General features: G+C 39.5%; 1 long non-coding RNA gene across 1 annotated transcript in view; it reads left to right on the forward strand.

The window, feature by feature from the left end:
• The window catches only part of LOC108313438, a 15,899-nt gene extending 10,116 nt beyond the window's left edge, over positions 1 to 5,783 (forward strand). Inside the window, exon 2 of the long non-coding RNA XR_001829086.1 lies at positions 5,441 to 5,783. This is a non-coding gene — a long non-coding RNA (uncharacterized LOC108313438). The remainder of the gene's footprint in view (positions 1 to 5,440) is intronic.
• The last annotated feature ends 984 nt before the right edge of the window (positions 5,784 to 6,767 follow it).

The following is a 6,767-nucleotide window of genomic DNA, read 5'->3' on the forward strand; positions in this document are numbered from 1 at the left end:
GAATGGTTTCCCTGAGAGAATAACCCCCATACCCCTTGTAAGAGTTAGAGAAAGATGATAGAAACATGAAAAGCAGCTTAACAAAGACAGGTTTATTCTCCAAAATAAATGGAGCTTCCAGCCAATTTCAGTCAGGAGCATTCTCTTCTACAGACTAAGGATACTTAAGGGTTTAGGAAGCGGGGACTTTCTAGTAGGTTCAGAATATTTCTATTAAAAGTTTATTGCAGAGTGGCAATGTCTCCAGTAAGAGGGGAGGCTATCTCGAGGTTGGCATGTTTCTGGTTGGAGAACTGTTTATCTTAAGGTTGGAATCGTTTTGGTTATGTTGACATTAGCCATTAGGCTGATGTTTGGGGTCTGGATTTAGGCTTCTTCTTCTTCTTTTTTTTTTAATCATGGGAAAATTAGAATGGTGATGTTTGTCCAAGATGGAGATTCGCGGTGCTCCTACTCTGTCAATCCAGTCCCTACAGTTATAAAAAGGATGAGGGGCAACATGTTCTTCCTGGCTAGTTCCTGCTGAGGTGGTGGAGGCAGGGCATGGAGAGTTCTTTAGTTTTGGAGAATAAGCCTGGTTTTGATTGTTAAGCCACTTTTCATGTTTCTTTCCTCATTCTTTAACTCTTACGCTCCTGAGTATGAAATGAATGAGCTTCTTCCCTACGTATCTAGGGGACCATCACTGTGTCATCCCTGGCAGGAATGAGAAAATGGTCACTGCAATAATTTTCTGGAGGGCTAATTTTTCCTGCGGGACACTGCTGGAGAAAGGCCACAGCCCATTGACTAGAAAAAGGCCTGAAATGGAGTTTACGCTCTCAGAGCTGATGCAGGACCCATCTATAAACTACATGCATAACGACTCGTTAACCTCACCTCAGCCCTGGGAGGCAGACACTGTTAATATTCTCATTTTACAGATGAGGAAACAGTTGCACTGTTAAAGCTCAATCAGCTTTATTTGTTTCCCATCACTGCTGTCACAAATTGTTGCAAACTCTGTGGGTTAACACAACACAAAGTTAATATCTTATGGTGTGGGAGGTCAGACATCCCAAGTCAGTCGCCTTGGGCTAAAATCAAGGTGTCAGTAGAATTGGTTCCTTCTGAAATTCTGAGGGGAGAGTTTGTTTTCTTGCCTTTTTTTTTTTTTTTTTTTGCCCTGGAATCTACTGTCCTGGTTCTCTGCTCAGTCTCCTTTTCATTTTTTCTCTCCTTTTCATTTTTTCTCTCCTTTTCATTTTTTAGGCGGAATCTCACTCTGTCACCCAGGCTGGGGTGCAGTGGTGCAATCTTGGCTCACTGCAACCTCCGCCTCCTGGGTTCAAGCGATCCTCGTGTCTCAGCCTTCCTGAGTAGCTAAGATTACAGATGCATGCCACCACGACCAGTTAATTTTTGTATTTTTAGGAGAAATGGGTTTCACCATGTTAGCCAGGTAATGAACTCCTGACCTCAGGTGATCCACCTGCCTCAGCCTCCAAAGTGCTGAGAATACAGGCATTAGCCGTCGCGCCTGGACTTCCTGGCCTTTTTCAGCTCCTAGAGGTCACCCTAATCGTTTAGCTAATAATCCCTTCCTCTATACACTCCAACTTCTTGTATTTGTTTCCAAAAAGCAGTTCTGTAATATCTCAATCCAGAGATATTAAAAATGTTTATAGGCACAGTAATAGTAAATCAAGTAAATTATCATGTCCTCTTAAAGGACAAACTTCCAGAGATTTGAATATAAATTTCTATATGTGCTATTGATTGCTGTATAACAAATGGCCCCCACGAATTAGTAGCTTAAAACAGCATTTATGATGTCAATTTTCTTTGCCTTTCCATTATCCTTCTGTACAGACCTATGTAAACAATTTTTGTATATACATATAGGATAGCTTTTTTGCATGTATACAGCCGTATATAAAAACAGCTCATATTAGTTAAGCTTGTATGAACTGTGTTGGAAACAGATGCTCCGTGCTGCCAGAAAAATCGGCACTGAGACAAAGGATCTCTTAACAAGGCAATTTTACTTTCTGCAGACAGGGTGCTCCTGTTAGCCATCTTGCCACGAGAGTACAATGAACAAAGGAAAAGCAGACATACTTATCTTTTACGCATTTGGGGGTCATCCTTACTGCTGTGTCTGATCTCTGTCGGTTGGAGCCAGACTTCACAATCTAAAACTGAACCTGACTGGCTGATAACTTAAAACTTTCTTGAATAAGTAAAGGCAATGGAGAACAAAAGGAAAAGAGGAAGTCTAAATAAGGAAGAGACAGGAAGTTGCTTGCAAAAAAGACTTAAGAAAAGTAATAGCATCAATATCTTGGTTAAAGTACAAGGACATAGAATGTACTGGGTGTCTGAGCATGTCTGACAGCTACATAGGGTAGGGCTTAAATAGTTATTAGCAAAAAGCAAGAAGGCCGTGAAGAAAGTCTTTAAACAAATGTTTATTTCTAACACTTATGATTTATTCTTTAAGAAGAAAGGAAACTTTGGAGAGGAACTTTTCTACTTCTTACAAACTGTTTGGATTTTTTTCACTTGTACATTTGGTACTTTTTTTGTGGGGGTCAATTAAAGTTGTATGTGCTTAGTATGTCAGTTAAAAAACAAAAACAAAAACAAAAAACAACGGAATTGTCAGGGATCCAGGAAGGCAGAGCTGGCTGCTTCTGGCTTTGGGTCTCTGACAAGGTGACAATCAAGGTGTTGGCAAGGGCTGTAGTCATCTCAAGGCTTAAATGAATCCCTTGTGTACATGAATGTGCAGGGTGTGACTCAGTTTCCAAGTTCACTCATGTGACTCTTGGCAGAAAACATAAGTTCCTTGCTCCATGTGCCTCTCTATAGAACAGCTCACTGTGTGACCCCTGGCTTCTTTCAGAGTGAGTGAGCAAAGAGCCAGAGAGGCGGAGCACCGAAGACAGAAGCCACAGACTTTTTTTTTTTTTTTTCCAGACAAAGTTTTGCTCTTACAGCTCAGGCTTGAGTGTAGTGGCGTGGTCTTGGCTGAGTGCAACCTCTACCTCCCAAGTTCAAGCAATTCGCAATTCTCCTGCCTCAGCCTCCTGAGTACATGCTGCAGACTTTTTACGACCTAATCTTAGATGTGCTATTCCATGTCTTCTCCCTGTTCTTTACATAAAGAGAGTGTCAGTCAGTCCAGCCCACATGCAGGAAGAAGGAATTTCAAGGGCATGAATACCAGGGGGTAGGGTCACTGGAAGCCACATTGGAGACTGTCTTTTATACCCTTTGAACATTAAGTCAGGGATGTCCTTAATCAACATGCAGCATTACTAAGATTCCAGACTAAATGACTCAAATTCATATTGGATTATTTTTCTGAGCTTATTGTTTAGTTAACCTAAAATTATTAAGAATAAAATATATTGGGGGGAGATAAGAAGGAAGGAAATTATCTTTAATTCCTCCATACTAACATACATTTTAAATTTTGTCTTTAGCTCTTATTCAAGTACATATATATTTTTACATGATTATAATTATCTTTAATAGTCTTTGGTGCCCGCTGTTTAACACTTGGCATCATATTACAGAGCATCAACCACATTTCTAGACAGTCTTCATAATCACTTTATTTTATTGACATGGAGTCTCACTGTCACCCAGGCTGGAGTGCAGTGGTGTGATCTCAGCTCACTGCAACCTCCGTCTTCTGGGTTCAAATGATTCTCCTGCCTCATCCACCCAAGTAGCTGGGATTACATGCATTCACTACCACCATGCCTGGCTAATTTTAGTATCTTTTTAGGAGAGATGGCATTTCGCCATGTTGGCCAGGCTGATCTCAAACTCCTGACCTCATGTAATCCGCCCACCTTGACCTCCCAAAGTGCAAGGATTACAGGCTTGAGCCACCATGCCTGGCAGCACCATCATTTTAACATACTAGAGATCTTCATTATCGCAAAATTACTTGTTCTCTCAAAGAAAGGCCTTACAACCTATCAAAAGGTAACCAATATTTTGTTATAAATAGAAGAAAAGCCATAGCTATAAATTATGAGAATAAGTTCATTTTATATGGATCCAAAGGTAGTTCATAATAGCAACTTAGCTGAATCATAGAATACAAAATGAATAAAATGTAAATTTTTTGGAAGAGATGGTTAATTTTTTCTACAAAATTGTATGACAGCATTACAGACCTTACCATTCACAGTTGACTTGAACATTAACATCATAAAGAGGGTCCTGTTTGCAAAGGCATAGTCAAGAACTTCATGGGCCGGGCGCGGTGGCTCATGCCTATAATCCCAGCACTTTGGGAGGCCGTGGCAGGCAGATTACAAGGTCAAGAGATCGAGACCATGCTGGCTAACCTGGTGAAGCATATTCTCTGCTAAAAATACAAAAAATCCATCAGGCATGGTGACACGAACTTGTAGTCCCAGCTAATTGGGAGGCTGAGGCAGGAGAATCACTTGAACCCGAGAGGCAGAGGTTGCAGTGAGCTGAGTTCGTGCCACTACACTTCAGCCTGGGCAACAGAGCAAGACTCCATCCCCCATGAAAAAAAAAAAAAAAAAAAGAACATCATGAATTTTTAACAGTGGCTCTTTTCCAACCCGTCAATTCAAATATATTTTTTACATGTCCATCATTGTCCTTTATTTAACTCAATTGCTAACTAGTTTATTTCTGTGAGTTTCTTTGCCTGTAATTGAAACAGTTCTGACATCACCCAAACTGATTTTATGAAAGCCTACACTTTTGGAGAGATTTTCAATTCTGCTTTGCAATGTATTTACATTGACTGTACTTGCATTGTATTGCTAGATGTTATCAGTTAGGTCAATCAAAAAGATATTGATAATGGTCATGGATAAATCAGAAGTTAATGTCAATAACAAAGACATGTTTTATGGGTATTTTATCAGTGATAAATTCATTACTGAGCAATTTCAGATCATGTTTTAATTCTCCTGATTGTAATATGGTGACTCTGGAGACTCAAATATTGGTGTAAAGACAACCTCTTATTTGTCATTCAATCTTGTCTACAGTTTGAAGTCTTTTTACATGTATAATGTTCGTCCTAATGGTAACAATGACAGTCGTTACTTGCTATTTAGTTTTCTATTCTGTACCAAGCATTGGATAATATTGATGAAAATATTAACTACTGTAATATAAGGGCTTAGGTATTAAAATGAATATGATGAATCAGTAAATAGTGCAGGAAAAGGTATTTGGTAAAATAGACATAATGTAGTCAGCCAACTTAGCCTGAAAATGCATTAAACATTTTTATTTTTCCTTTATCTTGGGTTTCAAGATACAACCTTCAGGCAAACTGCAGAAGGCTTTCCTTATCCTTAAAAGAGACTCCACATCCCTCACATTATGACTGTATATACTGTTTTCACATTTATCTAACTGTATGCTAGTATCTAATCATGTGTCTTCTTAGAAGTTCTAGGAGCTAATCTTGAAACAGACAGACCAAGCCTGGAGACCCAGTTTCAAAGGTCCAGAGATGGCTTCAAGGTGGCGAATTAACAACCATTGCTGAGATGATGTCATTCATTGTTGAGATGATGTCAGCCTAATGTCCAGGTGGACTGGGACCCAAGATGGCCACCAAAACAAGACATGTGGATTGTACTCAGCCCAATTTTTGCATGTCTTCCATATCAAGGTATCCCTTTTTAAAAACTCTGCCTTCTCTCTCAACCACAGCTGAAGGAGTTACTTTGGATAGGAATCCTGCCATTTCCCCTTCAATAGTTTTGGTTAATAAAGTCACTTTCTTTTTACCAGAGCTTGCTCTTGTTAATTGAATTCTGCAAATGGCAAGCATCTGGATCTGCATTCTGTTACAATAATATGAAGAAGACTTCTGTTAGATAAAAATTATGAGGCCATTGTTTTTAACTAAGCTCCTGCACTAGGCCCCAACAGAATTGATTAAAAATTAGAATGGACTCATGCTAAAGTTTCGTGTCACCAAACTTAAACTAAGCTTTTGTCTGACCTTCCTAAAAATCAGGAGAAAGAAAAATAGACAAGTTCCTAAAGAGGCCAGTTTAAGTCTTCAATTTTTCTATTGTTCTGTCTCCTTCTATGTGCCTTATAAGAAAAAGTAACTTTGAAAAGTAACAAATACACATTGTATACACCCTGTTCTTGGTTTCTGTTTTCTTCAGCTTTAGCCTGTTGTATAAAGCCAGCCTCCTCCACTCAGCTCACTGGGATACATTTTCTATTTTATGGAATGAAGCATTGCCCTATCCTAGAATCATCAGGTCAATTGAGATCTTTAAACTAAATTTGTTATATTTTTGGTTTTTGACACTTCAAATTGTTTAAATCTTGAGAAAAGATTAAAATGAGCCAAGAATACAGTTCAAAATCAATAGGAGCAGAGGGCTTAAGTGAGATAGTGTGTTGGATAGGGACCTGTCCTCATGTTCCTATTATATTAATATAACTTCCATCTAGGCCCGGAGCAGTGGCTCACTCCTGTAATTCCAGCTCTATGGGAGGCTGACGTGGCCAGATCATTTGAGGTCAGGAGTTTGAGACCAGGCTGGCCAACCTGGTGAAACCCCATCTCTAGTAAAAATATAAAAATTATCCAGGTGTGGTGGTGTATCCCTGTAATCTCAGCTACTCAGGAGGCTGAAGCATGAGAATCCCTTGAACCCGGGAGGTTGAGGTTGCGGTGGGCTGAGATCGCACCACTGCACTTCAGCCTGGGTGACACAGTGAGACTTTATTTCAAGAAAGGAAAGAAA

This window comes from Cebus imitator, unplaced genomic scaffold (genome assembly GCF_001604975.1).
Source record: "Cebus imitator isolate Cc_AM_T3 unplaced genomic scaffold, Cebus_imitator-1.0 Scaffold137, whole genome shotgun sequence".
In the NCBI taxonomy this organism is placed as follows: Eukaryota; Metazoa; Chordata; class Mammalia; order Primates; family Cebidae; genus Cebus; species Cebus imitator.